The sequence below is a fragment of the Anabrus simplex genome, chromosome 5, assembly GCF_040414725.1.
Source record: "Anabrus simplex isolate iqAnaSimp1 chromosome 5, ASM4041472v1, whole genome shotgun sequence".
NCBI lineage: Eukaryota > Metazoa > Arthropoda > Insecta > Orthoptera > Tettigoniidae > Anabrus > Anabrus simplex.
In genome coordinates, this window is record NC_090269.1 from 410573151 (window position 1) to 410595692 (window position 22542).

A 22542-nucleotide genomic window follows, 5' to 3' on the forward strand; every position below is an offset into this window, starting at 1 on the left:
GGTAGATCATGGGGGACTACTTGAAAAAAATGAATGCAATTGGACTTGACAAAAGAGTCACTGAATGAGTGGCTACCTTTCTAGAAAATAGAACTCAGAGAATTAGAGTAGGAGAAGTTTTACCTGTCCCAGTAATAATTAAGACGGGAATTCCTCAAGGCGGCATTATTGGACCTTTATGTTTCCTTATATATTATCAATGAAATGTGTAAAGAAGTGGAATAAGAGATGAGGCTTCTGTTTAGATGATGCTATTCTGTACAGAGTAATAATTTTCAATAAATTTCCAATTTATTTGTAATCATTTATGAAGGGGCTAGAAAAAAACAGATAGGGAATCTGCCACTTGAACGACTGCCTTAAATGCAGATCAGTATTGATTGATTGATTGATTGATTGATTGATTGATTGATTGATTGATTGATTGATTGATTGATTGATTGATTGATTGATTGATTGATTGATTGATTGATTGATTGATTGATTGATTGATTGATTGATTGATTGATTGATTGATTGATTGATTGATTGATTGATTGATTGATTGATTGATTGATTGATTGATTGGCCCGACCTTAAATTTAACTCACAGGACTCTCTACGTCACACCAGCTGACAGAACTAGCGCTTATATCGCTTGGCTTCCAGGGTTTTAATTAAACTTTTCGTGCTACAAAAACAAGTAACCGTTCGGACCCATCTCGAACTGAGATTATCAGTAAAATCGGAGTAAATGATTATACAATATACAGAAATACTGGGTGGTCGGAAAATTATTATAAGCGGACCTCAACATACCACATCAGTGCACAATTGATAAATAAATGATGACCTTATATTTTTACTGGACTTCTGTCACTCTTTTCGGGTCACGGACTCGGTTGTGGATTGTATGGGAAATAGAGGGAGACCAAGACGGTGATAGTTAGGCTCATTTTCAAATCTGTTATATTTACCGAGTTTTGGAACTAAACCAGCCCATCGATGCGTTTAGTCTAAAATTAAGATGTATCTATGTGAGACGTGTTTACTGTTCTTAAACTATTGAGCAAAGTCTTCTACACACAAATTTTGGGGACACGTATTTTTATCGAGGGACCCAGTAACAGAATGAGATAATAGACGCATTATAGTGAAATCACTCCACGCCCTCTGGTTTGGGCTGCGCGTAAATTTTGAATTCGCTATGTTGTTTTTGTCGTTTGAGTCTTCAGTTCATAGACTGGTTTAATGCATCTCCCCATTCCATTTTCATTTCTACGTAACTATAATAACTACTACACCCTACATCTGTTCTAGAATGATTGTCATATTCATACCGTGTCTACTCGTACCGTTTTGAACGCCTACACTTCCATAAAAAGCTAAATAATGCTATTTGCTTTACGTCCCACTAACTACTCTTTTACGGGTTTCGGAGACGCCGAGGTGCCGGAATTTAGTCCCGAAGGTGTTCTCTGCGCCAGTAAATATACCGACACGAGGATAACGTATTTGAGAACCTCCAAATACCACCGGACTGAGCCAGGATCGAACCTGCCATAAAAAACTGAACAAGTCCTAAGTATCTTAAGATATGTCTTATAATTCTCCCTCGTCGAATTTAGCCAGACCGTTCTCCAATTTAACTCAGTATCCTTTCATTCGTGATTCGATCTACCCATTTTACCTTCAGCATTTTCCTGTAAACACATTTCAATAAACCTCTATTCTCTTTCTTTCTGAACTAGTTATTGGCCATGTTTCTCTTCCACACAATGCCAAGTCCAGTGGAAAGTCTTCAAAACCTGCATTCAAATTCCTATATTCGAAGTGATCAAATTTCTTTTTTGGATAAAATCCTTCCTTGCTTGTGATGGTCCGCATTTTAATTCCTCCTTACTTCTGCCATCTTTATTTGTCTTTTTTCACCTTAATACAAATATTCATCTACTACCTTGAAGACTTCATTCCATAATCTAATGTTTCTTCCATAACATGACTTCGTTCGCCTGCAATCCATTACTTTTGTTTTTGACTTACCATATTATTTGTATGTTGAGCTGCTTCCCCAAGGATCTGTTCATACCACTGAGAAATCACTACATATATTTTTCAGAATGAGTTAAAATAACAATATCATCAGCAAATCTCAGGGTTTTGATTTCCAACCGATATCAATGTTAAACAAATAATTTACATTTCTTTCCCTTAAAATTTCGCTAGGTGACGATGTGGGCATGTGAACTATAATGTACTCGGTTGAAATTCTCCCTGCGTAATGAATAATCGAAGGTAGCTTTGCGTAAGGAGGTTGATCCCTTGACATTACGGTGAACGTGTCAAGTACCTGCGTAACTACGTGCTGCGGTAAACTAATCTCCATGAAGGACGAGGTTGATCGAATGGCCGCCAGTTCCTGAGTATCAATTATGAATCTCAATTATAGTCCACTTGATGTATTGAAACCTGGTAATGGCAGGCATCCCATGGGTAGCCAATTGGAGGATGGCGCATTACGTCACCATGAAATTAATTTACTGACGTTGCGTAAATTAAAACACACATAATTCAAGTATGAATATTTTTATAAAAATAAAACATATACCTTTAAAAGGCAAGTGATTCACTCAAAATTCCAGGCCATTTACTGAGGCATTGGGTAGGTATATTTAAAAAAATAACTCTTAGGAAGAAAATTAATATTTTATGTGTAGTGAACCACTTTATTCAGAGAAACATAATTATCATACTTATATATTTACTTCGCAATATATTCACATATCCGGCGAGTACCAGATATCAATGTTTTAAAAAACTAACTACAATTCTGTTGCCATTGATGCTTTCACGGCCCGTACTTATAGATATGATGCTGTAAATGCTTTTGGGCTTATGCCGTGTCAAGAAAATAAGGTGGCATTCTTTATGTTTCGCAGGGAACTGTGCCCTGCGTCCTCAGAAGACATCTCGACTGTCCACGAGAAAGGCTTTCCGAAAAATGACTGTTTAAAAATTTAGACGTTATAAATGAAGTGGAAATGGTACGTTAATTCGCCACTAGATGGCTCCCAGGACGTGGCACAACGCTTGCGTTCGAAGCGGAAGCTGACCGAACCATCAAACCATGCGGTTCACATAACGTGTGTACGTAACATACGAACTCGGCAGGTGTATGATATAGACACAAGCCTTGAATGAGACATCTGGCGACGAGGAACGTACGAATTTGGAAAACACCGAGACGAAATAACAATAGTGAAAGGACAGGGAAGGGAACTACCTACGTAAATTCCTAATGGCTGGCAACCAAGTATTACTTAATTGATAGCCGGTGTCCCTGTTGAAATTCTTAGGATTTCTACCTATTTCCACAGCTTTCCGTATAATCCTGGACCTGTAGTGTCTAGTGGGGGTAAGAGCTCGAGCATCTTGGAACATGACATCATGACCCATCGATAGAGCGTGCTCAGCTATTGCCGATTTGTCTGGTTGGTTGAGACGAATATTACGTTCGTGTTCTTTGATACGGGTACGGTAAGGTATACATCGGCCAAACTTGCCGGTCCATTGGTTGCTAGGTAACATTGTCTGCCCACCTATCCATACCTCACATGACTCCCTGCACGGTTGCTAGGTAACATTGTCTGGCCATCCATCCAAACCTTACATCAGAGCCTGCACGGTTGGTAGGCAACATTGCCTGGCCATCCATCCAAACCTTACATCACAGCCTGCACGGTTGCTAGGTAACATTGTCTGGCTATCCACCCATACCTCACATTACTCCCTGCACGTTTGCTAGGTAACATTGTCTGGCCATCCATCCAAACCTTACATCACAACCTGCCCGTTTGCTAGGTAATATTGTCTGGCCATCCATCCAAACCTTACATCACAACCTGCCCGTTTGCTAGGTAATATTGTCTGGCCATCCATTCATTCCTTAAATCACCGCTTGAACGGTTGCTGGATAAAATTGTCTGACCATACATCACTACATTACATCACTACCTGCAAGGTTTCTGGGTAACATTGTCTGGCCATCCATTCGTTCCTTAAATCACCGCTTGCACGGTTGCTGGGTAACATTGTCTGACCATCCATCCATACCTTATATCACTACCTGCACGGTTGCTAGGTAATATTGTCTGGCCATCCACTCATTCCTTATATCACCGCTTGCACGGTTGCTGGGTAATATTGTCTGACCATCCATCCATACCTTACATCACTACCTGCCCGTTTGCTAGGTAATATTGTCTGGCCATCCATTCGTTCCTTAAATCACCGCTTGTACGGTTGCTGGGTAATATTATCTGACCATCCATCCATACCTTACATCACTACCTGCACGGCTGGTAGGTAATATTGTCTGGCCATCCATTCATTCCTTAAATCGCCGCTTGCACGGTTGCTGGGTAACATTGTCTGACCATCCATCCGTACCTTACATCACTACCTGCACGGTTGCTAGGTAACATTGTCTGGCCATCCATTCATTCCTTAAATCACAGCCAGCACGGTTGCTAGGTAACATTGTCTGACCATCCATTCATACCTCACATCACTCCCTGCACGGTTGCTGGGTAACATTGTCTGACTATCCATCCATGCCTTACATCAATACCTGCACGGTTGCTAGGTAACATTGTCTGACCACCCATCCATACGTCACATCACAGCCTGCACGGTTGCTGGATAACATTATCTGACCATCCATCCATACCTCACATCACTATCTGCACGGTTGCTAGGTAGCATTATCTGGCCATCCATTCATTCCTTAAATCACAGCCAGCACGGTTGCTAGGTAACATTGTCTGACCATCCATTCATACCTCACATCACTCCCTGCACGGTTGCTGGGTAACATTGTCTGACTATCCATCCATGCCTTACATCAATACCTGCACGGTTGCTAGGTAACATTGTCTGACCACCCATCCATACGTCACATCACAGCCTGCACGGTTGCTGGATAACATTATCTGACCATCCATCCATACCTTACATCACTACCTGCACGGTTGCTAGGTAACATTGTCTGGCCATCCATTCATTCCTTAAATCACAGCCAGCACGGTTGCTAGGTAACATTGTCTGACCATCCATTCATACCTCACATCACTCCCTGCACGATTGCAAGGTAACATTGCCTGACCATCCATCCATGCCTTATATCAATACCTGCACGATTGCAAGGTAACATTGCCTGACCATCTATCCATACGTCACATGACAGCCTGCACGGTTGCTAGGTAACATTATCTGACCATCCATCCATACGTCACATCACAGCCTGCACTTTTACAATGGTTACACTTCCGTCACACATTTTGTCGCGTCACGTTACACAAATTTTCAGATGACCCCCAGCCATAACACATATTTATGTCAAAAATCGTACTCATTATGACACCTTTGACTTTTAAATCTAAATTGGCATTTGTTAAAGTTTCTTTTAAGATTCTAAGTTAATCACCATGTGGAAAGTACATTGTATACCCTTCCCTGTATAATAATGACGACTGTTCTTACCTCACCTACTTTGAACTTAGCACAGTGGTTCCAGTAAAAATTTTCGATGATGCGAATGTGTTTTATATACACTGACTGACAGTGACAATGCAACACCAAGGAGGAGTGGTTCGAAAGGGATGAAAGTTGGGGAAAAACAGAGACGGCACGGACGAATAATTGATGTTTATTTCAAACCGATATGCAGGTTACACAATGCGCACGGCATCGACTCAGTAGGATGTAGGACCACCGCGAGCGGCGATGCACGCAGAAACACGTCGAGGTACAGAGTCAATAAGAGTGCGGATGCCTGAGGGATGGTTCTTCATTCTCTGTCAACCATTTGCCACAGTTGGTCGTCCGTACGAGGCTGGGGCAGAGTTTGCAAACGGCGTCCAATGAGATCCCACACGTGTTCGATTGGTGAGAGATCCGGAGAGTACGCTGGCCACGGAAGCATCTGTACACCTCGTAGAGCCTGTTGGGAGATGCGAGCAGTGTGTGTGCGGGCATTATCCTGCTGAAACAGAGCATTGGGCAGCCCCTGAAGGTACGGGAGTGCTACCGGCCGCAGCACAGGCTGCACGTAGCGGTGGGCATTTAACGTGCCTTGAATACGCACTAGAGGTGACGTGGAATCATACGCAATAGCGCCCCAAACCATGATGCCGCGTTGTCGAGCGGTAAGGCGCTCCACAGTTACTGCCGGATTTGACCTTTCTCCACGCCGACGCCACACTCGTCTGCGGTGACTATCACTGACAGAACAGAAGCGTTACTCATCGGAGAACACGACGTTCCGCCATTCCCTCATCCAAGTCGCTCTAGCCCGGCACCATGCCAGGCGTGCACGTCTATGCTGTGGAGTCAATGGTAGTCTTCTGAGCGGACGCCGGGAGTGCAGGCCTCCTTCAACCAATCGACGGGAAATTGTTCTGGTCGATATTGGAACAACCAGGGTGTCTTGCACATGCTGAAGAATGGCGGTTGACGTGGCGTGCGGGGCTGCCACCGCTTGGCGGCGGATGCGCCAATCCTCGCTTGCTGACGTCACTCGGGCTGCGCCTGGACCCCTCGCACGTGCCACATGTCCCTGCGCCAACCATCTTCGCCACAGGCGCTGCACCGTGGACACATCCCTATGCGTATCGGCTGCGATTTGACGAAGCGACCAACCTGCCCTTCTCAGCCCGATCACCATACCCCTCGTAAAGTCGTCTGTCTGCTGGAAATGCCTCCGTTGACGGCGGCCTGGCATTCTTAGCTATACACGTGTCCTGTGGCACACGACAACACGTTCTACAATGACTGTCGGCTGAGAAATCACGGTACGAAGTGGGCCATTCGCCAACGCCGTGTCCCATTTATCGTTCGCTACGTGCGCAGCACAGCGGCGCATTTCACATCATGAGCATACCTCAGTGACGTCAGTCTACCCTGCAATTGGCATAAAGTTCTGACCACTCCTTCTTGGTGTTGCATTTGCTCTGTCAGTCAGTGTATAAACCGAAGCTTCTATTTTTATCCAAAAGCACTCCATGTAAAGAATCGATTAATTCACTGGTACGAAAAAGATAAAAACTGTAGGATAACTGAAACAATTAGTGCAATATGATTCCTATATTCTGGTTACCACTCCGTCCCTTTTGTAACATAAGTAGTATCAGAAGATTTCTTTTCTCGTTGTGTACTTAATTGTTCAATTCTGCTCACGCTGCCATTATCTCTAACAAGTTCGAAATCCAAATCTGCTCTACCTTTACTTCGTATAATTGGCAGTCTTTGTGTGGCGAATGACCCCTGACGAAACTCCTCTCTCCTCGACGGAGATGAGGCCATGTTTGAATGCTAATGGCTGGAAATCAGTTGCACGAATAATTGAAGAATGGAATGGAAATGTTTTAATGAGCTACAGTACTCGTCACTACTTGTAAATTACACAGTGCAGAAAATATAAAGGGGATATTGTGAAGAATTAATGCTTGCTGCCATATTGTACTGAAGTGCTCGTCAAATTTCTTGCAACACAGAACTCTCTCTTTTTATCATAAAACAATCTCTGAAATATCTTCCCTCACTTATTCGCCGGTCTGTTCCAAAATAAAACACAGGTCCGTTTTGAATTTAACTAATGCTCGGAAGTTGAAGACCTGTATATTGCCAAAAAGACCTATAAAAGAAACCAATATATTGATAAAAAAGACATCAAAACGGGTAAAAATGACACGAACAGACCTATAAAAAACTTAAGATATTGATAAAAAATATAATAACTGGTAAAAATCACACAAAAATACCTATAAAGGACCTAAGATATTGATAAAAAATACAATAACAGGTAAAAATGACACAAAAATACCTATAAAGGACCTAAGATATTGATAAAAAGGACGTAAAAACTGGTACAAATAATACTAAAGACCTATAAAGGACCTACGATATTGATAAAAAAAGACCTAAAACTGGTAAAAATGACACAAAAAGACCTATAAAGGACCTAAGATATTGATAAACAAGACAGATAAACTGGTTAAAATGACAGAAAAGACCTATAAAGGAGTGATGATATTGATGAAAAGACATACGAACTGGTAAAAATGACACGAGAAGACCTATAAAAGACTTAAGATATTCGTAAAAAAGATATAAAACTGGTTAAAATGACGCAAAAAGACCGATAAAAGACCTAAGATATTGATAAAAGAGACCTCAAACTGGTATAAATGACACAAAAAGACCTATAAAGGGCCTAAGATATTGATAAAAAGGACATAAAAACTGGTAAAAATGACACGAAAAGATTTATAAGAGACCTATAAAAAAGACATAACACTGGTAATATGACACAAAAAGACCCATAAAGGACGTAAGATATTGATAAAAAAGGACATAAAAACTGGTAAAAATGACACGAAAAGATATTGATTAAAGAGACATGAAAACTGGTAAAAATGACATGAAAAGACCTATAAAGGACCTTCAAAAAAGACATATAACTGGTAGTATGACACAGAAAGACCCATAAAAGACCTAAGATACTTATTAAAAAGACATGAAAACTGGTAAAAAATTACACAAAAAGACCTATAAAGGACCAAAGATATAGATAAAAAGTCCTAAATCTGGCAAAAATGACGCTAAAATGCGATTCCCATTCATTGATAATTTCAGTTTTAATGACATTTTCCATGAAGGAATTTTTTAAATCCAAAATCCTGGTGATATACAATATACAGTATAACAATATACAGTATTCATGAAACTCCTTCTTTCACAAGTTGTATATTTTTAGGTTAACATAATGTAAAAAGGAAAGGAGATTATTATAGCTGGCATCACATTTGGCATAACCTCACTAGGGTTACAGAAATGGGGATTCGGAAACCTCATCTCAGCTGGCCTTGCGATAAATCACAATAATCGTCTGCAAGTGTACAGGATGGCCAGTTTTCAGACAGCATGTTGCGAAACATCGAGAAACTAATATCCACATCAACAGATAATATTCACATCAAAATATTCTCGTTCCAATATTACACTTATCTTGCGCATAATTTTGATGCCCCTGGTCTTTTCACGCGTTAGTTTAATGTTTTAATTCATTTTCATTTTCTCAGTTTTCAGATTTGGTTCAAATACGTATATAATATAGGAAGATTAAAGAGAAGACGGATGAACTAATGACGACTCGAATTCAGAGTGGGCAGTAAAAATGTAGTCGAAGGAAGTTGAAATTGAAGAAGAAAAGCCGTTAAGACATTACAAAAAATTAAAAAACAATAAGCCGAACAAGACCCAGAAATGCAGTAACGGTTATTTTGACCAGAAGACGAGATAGAATGATAGGACACATCTTAAGACACCCAGTTGGTTTTTGAGGGAAATGTAGGTGGTAAGAACGATACGGGTATACCACGGTGTGAATATGACCAGCAGATTCGTGCAGATGTAGGATAAAGCAGTTGCGTAGAAATGAAAATTGTAACTCAGCATAGGGTGGTATGATGGGCTGCATCAAAACAGTCTATGCACTGACAATCTAAACAACAACAACAACAACAAGAAGGAAAGGAACGTGACAAACATACAAATATATTAAGAGATAAGAATTTCATAGTTTTCCGTACTGAAATGTGTTCACTAATAAATTAATAGGAAGAATAAAATGTTTCAAACTTTCAATACAATGAAAACAAGAAATGTAAGTTTATATTCCTATTTAATTAAAATGGGTACCGGTCTCGACCAGTATTTTTGGTCATTATCAGCCGATCACAAATAAATGTAAAACAATGCACAGATAAATAAATTTCGAAGTATAAAGAATTCTGCAGTTTGCTGATAGTGCTGATAGTTGGACGCGTTAGAGAGCACTGTGTGTGAAGAAGTCCAGAATCAAATACGTATCTAAATGTAGGACGGAGTAAATTCCTGAAGAGTTCAGCTGTAGTCCATGAGGCACTGTATAATTTTAGTACTTAGCACTGCTTGTCAATAGATCCAAGAATTATGAAGAAAGTCGCAGATCAAATATATAAATGTATTACGGACCAAGTTTTTGAAGCGTAGATGGGCACTGTGCTTCCAAAAGTTTTGTATGTTGCATCAATGAGGCCTTTTTCACTCTATTCATAGGCCTACAAGTCTCGGATTCAGCTCCTGGCGATTTTCTTAGCCAGTTTCGACCAATCCAAGGAAAATTGGCGGTAGTAAGTAAGTTTGTTGAAGTGTAAGAGATAGATGTACAAATTTTGAGTACTGAGGTCCTCCTTTCTTGTAAAAGGATACACGACATAGAGCTAGTATTGCACGAGAATTCCACCTAAATTACCTAAGTTAGAACTTTGATAACGTCTTACCACAGAAAATCTTCCAGTTTCATATAAAAAGCGAAAAATCCGCGTTAAATGGGACAGAAATTTCATACCGTAGCGCCATCTTGCTGTTTCAGTAATCTGTTCTTTGCCATTCTTGAAATTCCTTTTTCACCTGTTTATATTTATTTACGAGTTCTGGAGAAACGTATATTCAGTATTGGGGATGTCTTGTCGAATATCATCATCCATTACTAAGCGAAGAACATAGTGCTGGCGGCCAAGCTTTTATAGCTATATACTTTCAAAATGAGTGATATTCCTTGAAATTTCTGGACACTTCTATTAAGTTATAGAAATTTCGAAATCTGACCTAGAAGGCTCCAGAGAGTTTACAAATATGCAGAATACTCTGCAAAGTTAAATATTTTTTTAGGTATTTGAAGAAAGTTTGAAAAGACTCAAGAATCTATGAATCAAGGAATTGTTTAACCTCTTAATCGATACCTTTATTTGCGTTTGGCAATTTTATAAAATCATTAGAAGTACATGTCTCGTCTGCTTCGCAGGTATCATCAGGTACATTCACTTATGTGCAGACGAAACATGTACTATGTGCGATTTTGAAAAATTGCCAAAGGCAAATGAAGGTATCGATTAGGTGGTTAAACAATTCTTTGATTCTTAGATTCTCATATCGATAAGGACATGATGTGGATAGTCTGTAAGACTCAAAAGTGTAACAGGGATGAATCTTGTGTATATGACTGAAATACGATTGTAGAAACTTCATGTTTGGGGTGAAATTAGAAAAGGAACTGAATTAGCACCTCATTCATTACTTTTGAGCAAAGGGTCATTATTTCATGACAGAGGAAATCAATTTTCTTACAAAATGTCATAACCATAGTACGCACACTGTTCTTAGGTCGTTACATTAATTATACTAAGCGCCTCACTCACTACTGCTGTCCCATCCCCCTGTGTGTGGTACCTATACAACGCATCGCCATCTCGTGCTGTGTCTATGAACTATGAGTGCCATGCTTTAGAAAACAGACGACCATTGTGTGGTAGCACCGAGCAGAGGTGTTGAAAAAAGTTGACATTACTTATGGCTCAATCCTCCTATTATTCATACATTCATGAAAATGGAGTGTCGTCATACCTTTGAATGTTTTCCCTTTTTTCAGAGAAAACTTTGTGTTCCACTGTGAAATTATAATTAAGATTACTTATTAACAAATTATAAGACAAAAAATTGAATTATACAGACCAAACTGTAAAGTGATGTCTGTAAATAGCTCCCAAATGAACCGTAAACATCAACAGAATCTTGCCACGAGCAAGTTGCCAATGAAGATAATTTCTAAAGAACGAATAAAATCCGTCAGGAAGGTGATATTTCTTATTATTAAACCATTTAAACCTCGACCGAGGTTGATATTAATCCCTCAATAATAATTATATCACATCTGATCATCTGTCTTCCGAAAGGGCATCGCATTTTCACTCCTTGTTGGAATTTCACGACATTTTCACAAGCATTCTCGGAGGGAAAATTAATATGTCGGTTTACAACTTCCTAAGCCCCTACAACTGCACTGTTTGTAATTGAGACGTGCCTTGTCTCTTCTGCATCCACTCACCTCCGCTGAGTGGCATTTCTGCTGCAGTTATAAAAACTAACGCATAACGGTGGGTACACTACATCCAGTAATCAATCAGGTTAAATTTAAATTTAGACCGAAACCAGAACATGTAGAGGAGAGATGGATGTAGAAACAATACACCTGTATGTTGTGGATTACGTGTTAACAGGATTCAGTTTCAGCTTTCAACAGAGCTTCCACTTTAATTAAATCAATTAAGGTGAATTGAACTCAATTTAAAATAACGCATTGCTATAACAGCGTTAAAAGATAGCTTTACACACTGTAATCAATTTGTGTAACAGCTATACAACTTTTAATTGCCCCATATACCAGTAGGACGCCGTTATAATTGAACGAATAGAATTCTTTCATTTGTGCAAGGAAATACTTATGTTGTGTGTGTGAATTTTTATACGATGATGCTAGATTTAGAATGTTAAACTTTTAGTATTTTTTTCCACGGAATATTTTGTTGTATTGTTGTTGCAGGGTATTTACGACTTAACTTTATTAAAACTTGTAATGTTTAGCTAGTAGTAAGCTCAGCCTATAGTATTGTAAGTTGTAGTGTAAACACTGGAAATACTTAATACTTGCTTTTTTCATAATATTCTTAAAACTTCCCAACCAGCCTACCTCCGTGATCGGATGAAGCTCCTCTCCACAGACCATAACAAAAATACCCGATCCAGCAGCACCATGTGTTTATCCCTTCCTGTACATAGAACAGCAATCTACACGAAATCATTCACCGTTACCGCAGCCCGGCAATGGTATCTCTTACCAGTGGACGTCGGAAGCATGTCCAGCAGCTCAGCTTTTAAACATGCCTGTGTCGAAATACTAGGTAAACATGCATGAAGCATTAAATTATGATCTGAAAACACCTCCACCTACCGCCTCTCCATCATTATTTCCCTCTCACTTTCACAGATCTTCTTATTTTTCTTCATCACTGTCTTCTTCTTACTAATCCTTCTCTTCCCCTCTCAATTGAAGGCGATATTTCGGTGTACTCTAGATATGTATATATTTTCTGAACTTTCCCTTAAGTAGTTGTTATAGTACTCATTATTAATATATTTTAAATGTACTCTACGTACGATTTGTGTTATATAGATGACATGATTTTTTTAAAGTGTTATTACTTTTGTCAATAATATTACTGTTATTATTGTTAATATTATCATATTATTGTCATCAGTAGTTATTGTTAAGTGTTCTAGGTTAAGACTGGTTAAGTGTAAGAAAGGGAGTACATCCCTAACTTTGAAGGATAAATAAAACATACTATTACTATTACTATGTTCTGTGTGAAATTGTATACGATGATGCTGGATTTAGAATGTTGAATTAATAGTAATTTTTTGTAATATTTTCTTTCCGTAGAATTGCTTGTTGTCCTATTGTTTTTGTTGCTGTTGTTGTTGTTGTTGTTGTTGTTGTTGGGTAATTATGATTTAACTTTACTTTATTATTACACCACTGTAAGTGACCATTGCCACCGGGATATTTCCCATTTGCGATGTATATGTTAATTATCATAATACGAGTAGTAATAAAAATAATGAAATATTGTTTATAAACTGTTTGTTTGCTGCTGAAACAACATCTCACTGGTAGCTCACGATGTAAAACATACGCGGAAGACAATTAATATTAATTTATTATCCATATTTAAACCAAACCCCATGGCACTACAGCCCTTGAAAGGCCTTGGCCTACCAAGCGACCGCTGTTCAGCCCGAAGGCCTGCAGATTACGAGGTGTTGTGTGGTCAGCACAACGAATTCTCTCTGCCGTTATTATTGGCTTCCTGGACTGATTATCCATATATACATCATATAATTCGGAAGTTCAGAAACACAATAGCGCGCGGCGATCATTGGTAACTGAGCCATAAGCAAAACATAGTAGATCAAATCTACAATCTATCGTTGTCGCCAAGACAAGTCCAACAGTCTCCCCAGCCCACTGTTATAGACGTCCAACAGAGCAGCCGAGCGGGACACACTTCAATAATACAAATACCACAATAAAAACAATTTGAACAATTATACGAAAAAAATTATAAGAAAGTCCCAACATAAACTCTTCCCCTGTTGCGAGAAGTGTCCAGAAAGTAATGATACGAAGGCCAATACTCACTAACATAACGTGAAGTGGGAGAAACTTCGACCGTAAAAGAAATGCCTGTACATACGAGTCCTTGACTTTTCAACATCGTTGTCGCTATCATACAAACACATGTTTAGAGTTATTTATTCTTGTTAATATCTCCAGTCTGCCGCCTGTATCTTCACTTCAAGCACGTTTAACTCATCGTCATGAAATAGTTGTCGGCGAAGGAGTTTCTTCGGATAAAGAAGGAAATGAAATTCGGTGGGCAATATGATCACTCGTATGCTGGTCAAGAATAACAGTTATGCCTCCAAAGAATTCTGAACTACACTTTGTCAGTTCATAACGTTCTCATAACTAGCGTCCCTTTTGTATCAAATATGATACAATCATTCTTTATTTGTTTTTCACGAAAGCGAGGCCTCATATTGCTACGTGACCTATTCCATCATCTTCCAGTTTTTTCCGCTGTTTGTGCATCAACTATTCCGTCATACCAGCGGCAGTGCTAGGCGTCAGCACGTGTTATTAACACTGCATATCGGAGCTGAATCAAAATGTGTCCACAAAAAAATAAGGTGAATATTAGTAATAATATTATTTTTACCTCTAACTTTGATAATCATGTAACGTGATGCCTGTAGATGGTATAAACAATATATCTCTGTGAGATAGTTAATTTTAAATTGGGAGACTAGCATGTGTTATATCTGTATCATGCATGATACATTCAGAACAACTTCGTTCTAGTCGGTAAACAGTATATTGTACGCTGAGAAATATCTTTCTTTCAACGGGCAACACGAGATTGTGTCTGCATTTGTTAAATCGAAAAACCTTCGAATACTTGTACGTAGTATTTTTAACATATTGTGGCTTCTGTATTTATTATATTAGGTTAATATCTTACGTTATGTTCAGCGTTATTGGCATAATTGTGTTGATTTTTGTTTTCCTTATTGAAATTGCATGAAATATCTGAATTTTAGGATGTGTGGGGCGCTCCCGATTCCCATTTGGAGTTTGATATTGACGACAACGAGACATATATTCAAACATTAAAACTTCCTGCAGATGATGAAGATGAAGATGATGATGCTAAATTCATGAATATTTGTAAATTCAACTAAAAAGTTATAAGTACGAGCCTGAAACACATTCATAAACATTGAAACCTGTTTTGTAACATGAAAACTTTTGTATTTGTGGTCTTACAGTAAATTATATGTTGAACAAAATGTGTTTTCTTTTGTGTGCTTCGTCTTCGTAGAGACCCAATGCATCAAATGTGATACATACCCTACCGAGTACACGAAACTGCAGAAATATTTCTTCGCAAAAATGTCATGTTGGGTTTCTAGATATTTCAGGTATTGCAGCTTTCATGTTTTGCTCCAAGACTGTCGACTCGGGTCTCTAGTGGACACGCACCTCTAATTTGCTGATGAATTTCCACCGAGAGCTCAATTTTCGAAATGAAAATTAATCACAAATATATATTGCAGAGTGCAGCACATATTTGGCAGCCATTTTCAACACGTGATTCTCGAACAAGTCTGAGCGTACCACGGCCTGATGAACATGAGGGGAATGTGAAAAGATCACGGTCGAAGCCAGTGTAGCCACAGTACGAATTAAAAATCTAGGTTATATGTTATTCTGTATTACTGCGGACACGCCTCATAGTTCTTGACGAAGAAAGTATCTTGGCACACGTCAGAGTGACCTATAGTTTCCACAGATGTCTGAAACTGATGTTCGGTGCTCGATTGTTGCACTTTGAGGTCATGCTGCTCAAGGGGTGAACCGTGGTACAGCAGTACTCTATGGCCCATGGTGGAAAGTGAAATATATATATTTAAATGCTTAATTCTGTCTGGCATTCACAGCGATATTGAGAAAATGACGAGGTTTAAACAGTTGAAATTGGTACCAGTTATAGATTTGTACGTCTTCTTTACAAAAAAAACAAACAATTAAACCCCCATGACCACGAAGTTTTAAAGAAAATTCTGTTTCTGCCAGAGAAATAATTGTCTCATCGCCATGTTGACGTAAGTACACAACTGTCATGTTTAGGCACGAGTTGGAACTACGTACATCCTGACTTCTGTTGTCTGCCAACTGAGTCCATTATCAAAGCAACTTCCAGGATGAAAGCTACTCTCGGTTGTCTTGCTGAATTTGCCTCACACAAGGGGTGACCAAACTTCAAAATACCAAAACTAATTTCGGTCGAAATTTCGTGGACTTCCCCTACGCCGTTTTCAATTTATATCTTTCATTTGTTACGAATGTGCGAAAAATTCCTAAGGAATGAATGATACTACACTTTGAAATGAAGCACATCTTCTCGCAGTGACTATCCCAACATCGTGTCTCCTACTACCCTACTGTTTTTGTAGCTTCCCTTCGTCACCATATTAGTCGCAATCTGATGCCGTCCTTGTCCTCATCATCTCCTTCAATTCAGGTTTTCTAAGGCCTCCACGAGCGACCATTTCCTTATTATGGAGTCTCGAAATCCGTCCCTCCTCGCGTTAAAGTTGCGAGATTGCCGCACGGCTAGGCTCGCGCTGCTGTGAGTTTGAATTCGGGAGGGGGTGGTTCAAATTTCTGAAGATGGCTTTCCGTAGTTTTCCATTCTCATACCAGGCTTTACCTTAATTAAGGCTGCGGACACCACGTTCCCAGTCCTATCACTTTCCATTCTTCACTTCACCAACATTCTTCAATATTACGAGGCGTGTTCCTCTTTTCTAGAGCCCCACGCATGTACATCTATTTCCGCATTGAGGTAAATCTGCACGTGCACGCTGTAAGCTTCAGGAAAAGCGCTTTTCAATCTAGATTATCTGTCCTTCGAAGCTCCTACGATTCTTGATTGTCCGGATATATATTCTACTCTCACCCGTAATAATGACTTCTCGTTACACATGAATGTAACTTTCCATAATGCAGACATATTGTTTATCGACTTGGGCTTGAAGGTATATATTTGTTTTGAACTACGTAATTAATTGTCAACAATAACATCTTACACCTACATTGACTTAGTACTTTATTTTTACAAGTCCTGCTATGTGGTGGGTATTCTACGTCATAACGTATAGCGGTGACTTACATACAGCCCATTTCGATATTGTTTTGAATAAAATATTTTCTGTTGCCTTTGATGCTTTCACGGCCTGTACTTATAGACATGATAATGTATAGGCTTTTGGGCTTACCCCGTGTCAAAAAATAAGGTAAAATTCTTTACGTTTCGAAGAGAACTGTGTTCTGCGTCATCAGAAGAAAATCTCGACTGTGCACGAGAAAGGCTTCTTAAACAATGACTATTTAAATTTTGACGTTATAATAGAAGTGGAAATGGTGCGTTCATTCGCCTCCAGTTGGCTCCCCAGACGTGGCACAACGCTAGCGTTCGGATCGGAAGCTGACCGAACCATCAGAATCAGTTTAAGAGTTTCACATAATATGTGTACGTAACATATGACATTGACAGGTGAATGATATTGACACAAGCCTGGAATGAAACATCTGGCGATGAGAAACGTACGAATTCTCTTGAATGTACGTAGGTAGTTCCCTTCCCTGTCCCTTCTCTATTGTTATTTCGTCTCGGTGTTTTCCAAATTCATACGTTCCTCATCGCCAGATGTTTCATTCCAGGCTTGTGTCAATGTCATACACCAGTCAATGTCATATGTTACATACGCATGTTATGTAAACCCCATAGACTGATTCTGATGGTTCGGTCAGCTTCCGCTTCGAACGCTAGTGCTGTGCCACGTTTAGGGAGACATCTGGTGGCGAATGAACGTACCATTTCCACTTCTATTAAAACGTCGAAATTTAAAGAGTCATTGTTTAAGAAGCCTTTCTCGTGGACAGTCGAGAGGTTTTTCTGATGACGCAGAGCACAGTTATCTGCGAAACGTAAAGAATTTCACCTTATTTTCTTGGCACGGTATAAGTCGAGAAGCCTATACAGTATCATGTCTAAAATATTTTCTGTTTATCACTCTGATTTAATTCTAGGATTTAAATCTATACAACCACGAATGACGGGAGTCCACTATTTGCGGTCTATTTACTACTCTTCAGGAGTTCAGCTGTGCAGTCTTTACCTGGGTGGGCAAAAATCCTTTCACTTTCACTCCCACCCTCGGCCTCTTCGCACACCAAGATAGGTTTTGAATACAGGGATGCTTAACCACACAAAATACGATGACTTTTACCTGATTCGACTCAAGAGGAAGTCAATGGTAGTATACAGACAGTACTCCACTCAACACATGACGATACTCTGACTCCAGATGGACACAGACGACAATAAGCGCTACTGTCATCAAGCTCCAATCACTCACTCCACGTCGATACACCAGCAGTACTCCAGTCAGTACTCTGCTAAATACACGCCGATATTCTAACACCAGTGCTACACTTACGGCAACCACACTACTGCCACCCCATTCTATCTACTGAACTCCAACACATACTGACCCTTCGCAGCTAACCTACGTTTTATATCCTCATGATGGGGTATTAGAATATTCAGTAATCGTCTAGGAACAGAACATTTCCATTTCGTGTTCCAGAAGGTGTTCGGGGAAACCAGACGAAGACAAAAATTGATGGAAGTGTCTGTCAGTACGTTTCCAGGCTAGGAGCTTCCAGCTGACTCACTAGTTTTTTCAAGGAACTGTTAGAGGGCTGGCATTAGTTCTATTTAGTACTGGTTACCCTCTAATCGATTTGGTAATAGTTAAATTGTTTGTCAGTTGATTATGAGGAGAGTTTATCATCAATTCATGTTCTGTATAAATAATTTGATCGCCATGAACGATGAAGTTCGTCCACAAATACGGTAGCTTCAGGGCGATACACTCGTCAGTTTACTATTTTATGCAATTACCTACAGTGATTTATACAGTATATTGTATTTAGTCAGGATTGTGCGTGTTATTCGATTTACTTCAATAAAGGGTTTTCAAGGGGAATAAACTGTAGTCGAATGGATAATTGCAGGTAATTGCTTCAGCCCTTTGATTATTATAATTCACTTTTGCTTACAAGCGGATTACCATCGTGATATCTATAAATACTGTTATTTGGTTATCATTGAGTTGTGGGTGTGGGGCAGATGAGTCTACTAAACAATGTAATATTCGCTCTATTTAAAAGGAGAACTAGCTTCATACTCCTAATGTCATTGGGTAATTCACTTCAATTTGAGAACGATAATACGTGTGACAAGTGCACAGAGGGAATATGGTCCCATAAGTGGCAAAATGTTTTAAATGTCGTGTCTTAAACTTTGAAGAATACGCAACTGAAAACTTGTTATCAAACTCCATACACAATAAAACTATCGAACCACCCTCCTTTCTTTATAGTTGCGCGGAGTACTATTATAACTATGTTATAAATATATCGAAAATAGCACTTAAGATATTTCAAATAATCCTCTTTTTTGCATTACATCGATCATAAGCTAATATTATGAAATATTGTATTACAAATTGTACTATAAATGGACTCCAACAGTAATATTCAGTCAAAATAGAAACTAAAGCATGAACTACTAAAGACAACGCAACATCAACAATGGTATGTTAAGAGTAACGCATACAGCTTATGAGATAGCACTTGCGATACTCCCTAACACCAATAGTAGCATTTACAATTATTTTACTTCTGTCCCTAAGAATTGTTACCACGCCACTTGTGGCCCACAAGAAACATAGAATATTATATGTTGTTTATGAAGGTGATAGTTCGATGGGTAACCATGCAGGGAATATATATATATATTTTGGGCATTAAATATACTTTTCGCTGACATGAAATTTATCGTGAGCTCCATGCATAAATATCAGTCATTTTGACCCTTGCGACAGTTTTCCTGTTAGAAGAAAGTATAAAATGTTAGGAATTTGAGGAATCTTACATATAATTTGCTAACGCATCCTTTCCTTTTCAGCCATAACAAGAAATTTACTGGTTGCACATGACTCTCCAATTTTTAAATAGCTTGAAATGTTCGGAAGAAAGAAATCCGAAATTCGACATGATGGAAACCTACAACTCATGAATTGCGATTTTTCACTAAAGTGCGAATCATTGACTGATGACCACAGGATATAAAGTTTTTATATTTCATTTCTTAATATAGAATATACATAGGCAACTCAATAAGTATGTGCAATTTTGCTCTAATTATCTTTAGTTCGGCTCTATAGCGTTGTGATCTCACCAGCCGCTAGGTGGCACCGTTGTCTACGTCTGCGGTACGTTTCAGACTTGTAAGATCAGTACAGCTTGCGCTGTTGCGACGTAAAGAAGGCCACCCCACTCTCTAAAGAGCGTTCCGTAATCCGTTCTTTGTGTTCTGAGGGTACACTAGGAGCGGAAATTCATAGAAGACTTTCAGAACAATACAGCAATAATGTTTTGCCACAGCGAAGTGTTCACCAGTGGATTGAACAGTTCAAAAGGGGTCGCACGAGCGTGAAGGATGAGGATCCGAGCGTCCATCTGCAGCCGTAACTGATGCCAATATTGAACAAGTGAGTGATATGATCCTGAAAAACAGATGAGTGACTGTTCCATGAATTTCCACTCCTGGTACGCACTCAGACCACACAAAAATAAGTGAATTCCGGAACGCTAGAGCTACTGATCTGATAACTCTTAAACGTACCTACCACAGACGTAGGCGACGGTACCATATAGCGGATGGGGAGTACATACAGCCAACTTAAAGACAATTAGAGCAAAGTTGCAGATACTTATTGACTTGCCCTCGTATATTTACCTTTGTAACAACATAACATCCACATGTGTCGTTGTGTTCGGGTCATCCGTTCACAGGCTGTTTTGGTGCAGCTCCCCAGAACACACTATCCTGTACTTTTTTTTTTTTTTTTTGCTGAACTACTATATCCCACATCTACTATAATCTTCTTGTCATATCCATACCTTAGTCAACTCCTGAACCTTTTAGCGCCTATACTTCTCTCAAAAACTAACTGAAAAAGAGCTTGGGTGTCTCAATATTACCCCTATGATTCTCTCCCTTCGTCCGCTCAGATTTCGCTAAATCGTTAATTATTCAACAATACGATTCAATATATCTTTATATTTACCCATCTCACCCATAGCAAGTTCCTGTAACATCATATGTGTCAAAAGCTGCTCTCTTTTTAAGAGCTTTTTATCGTCCATGTGTCACTTTCATACAATGGCACGCTCAGGACGAAAGCCTCAAAAACGTCCTTCTGATTCCTGTATCAATATTCGAAAAGAGCAAATTTTTTATCTTAAGAAGGACCTTCTATTCTTGTGCTAGCAAGCATTTTTATGTCCTCCTTACTTCTGCCATCGTTATTTATTCTACAATCCAACTAATAAGTAACAATATTCGTCTACTTCCTTGAAGACTTCATTTCCTAATCTTATATTTACTGCATCATCTGACTTCGTTCGACTGCGCTCCATTACTTTTGTTTTGGACTTGTGTATTTTCGTCCTCTACTCCTTCTCCAAGACTCTACCCATACTACTCTCGAGATCTGCAGTCAGATAAAATATCATCGTCAAATCGGTTTATTTCGTTCCCCCGAACCTGCACCCTTCGTTTCGTTATATGTTCCAACCCGCAAAACCAGGACTAATCCGCCCCTTCATATTCCGTATTCCCGCCTCTCTCTCTCTCTCGTTTAAAGAAGTTTATTTATCCGCATAGCAACCCTCCTTAACCGTTTAACTTCTGACAGGAACTTGGACGTTTTTTCTTCGCATGCCTCCTTTAATCGATTCTTCCTTAACCAAGTTCCTTTTCTTCATATGCTTTTTTTCTCTTCTCATTGCTGTCTTCTCTTTTGTACATAATGTAATATTCATTTATTTATTTTTACTCTACTATACTATTACTTGTATGTTATATATGTATTTATCTTACTGTGCCTAGCTATAAGTTCTTCTCTTCGTTTTACCTGCAATCTTCAATTTTCCTCGTTGTTTCTTTTGCCTTTATATTTTGTTCTTAATTGTTGTGTCTCTACAGTTATTTAGTTATTTTGTTAGTTCTTAATTTTTTCTTCTATTTTAACATTAGATGTTATTTCCTCTTTGTTCTTCCACTTCTTTTTTTATGTTTGCCTTGTGTTACTCCACTGTAAATATATTTTTCCTTTGCGGAAATCTGTAATTCGGCTTCTCGCTGTTTTGGTTTCCCAAATAAATAAATAAATAAATAAATAAATAAATAAATAAATAAATAAATAAATAAATAAATAAATAAATAATTCCGAGTTTTGATCTCCACTCCTTGGATTGTGATTCCTTTTCCGAATTCCTCTTTGATTTCCTTTATCGCCTGTTCAGTATATACATTGAAAAGGAGAGGGAACAGACTACAGCCCTGCCTCTTCCCTTTCTGG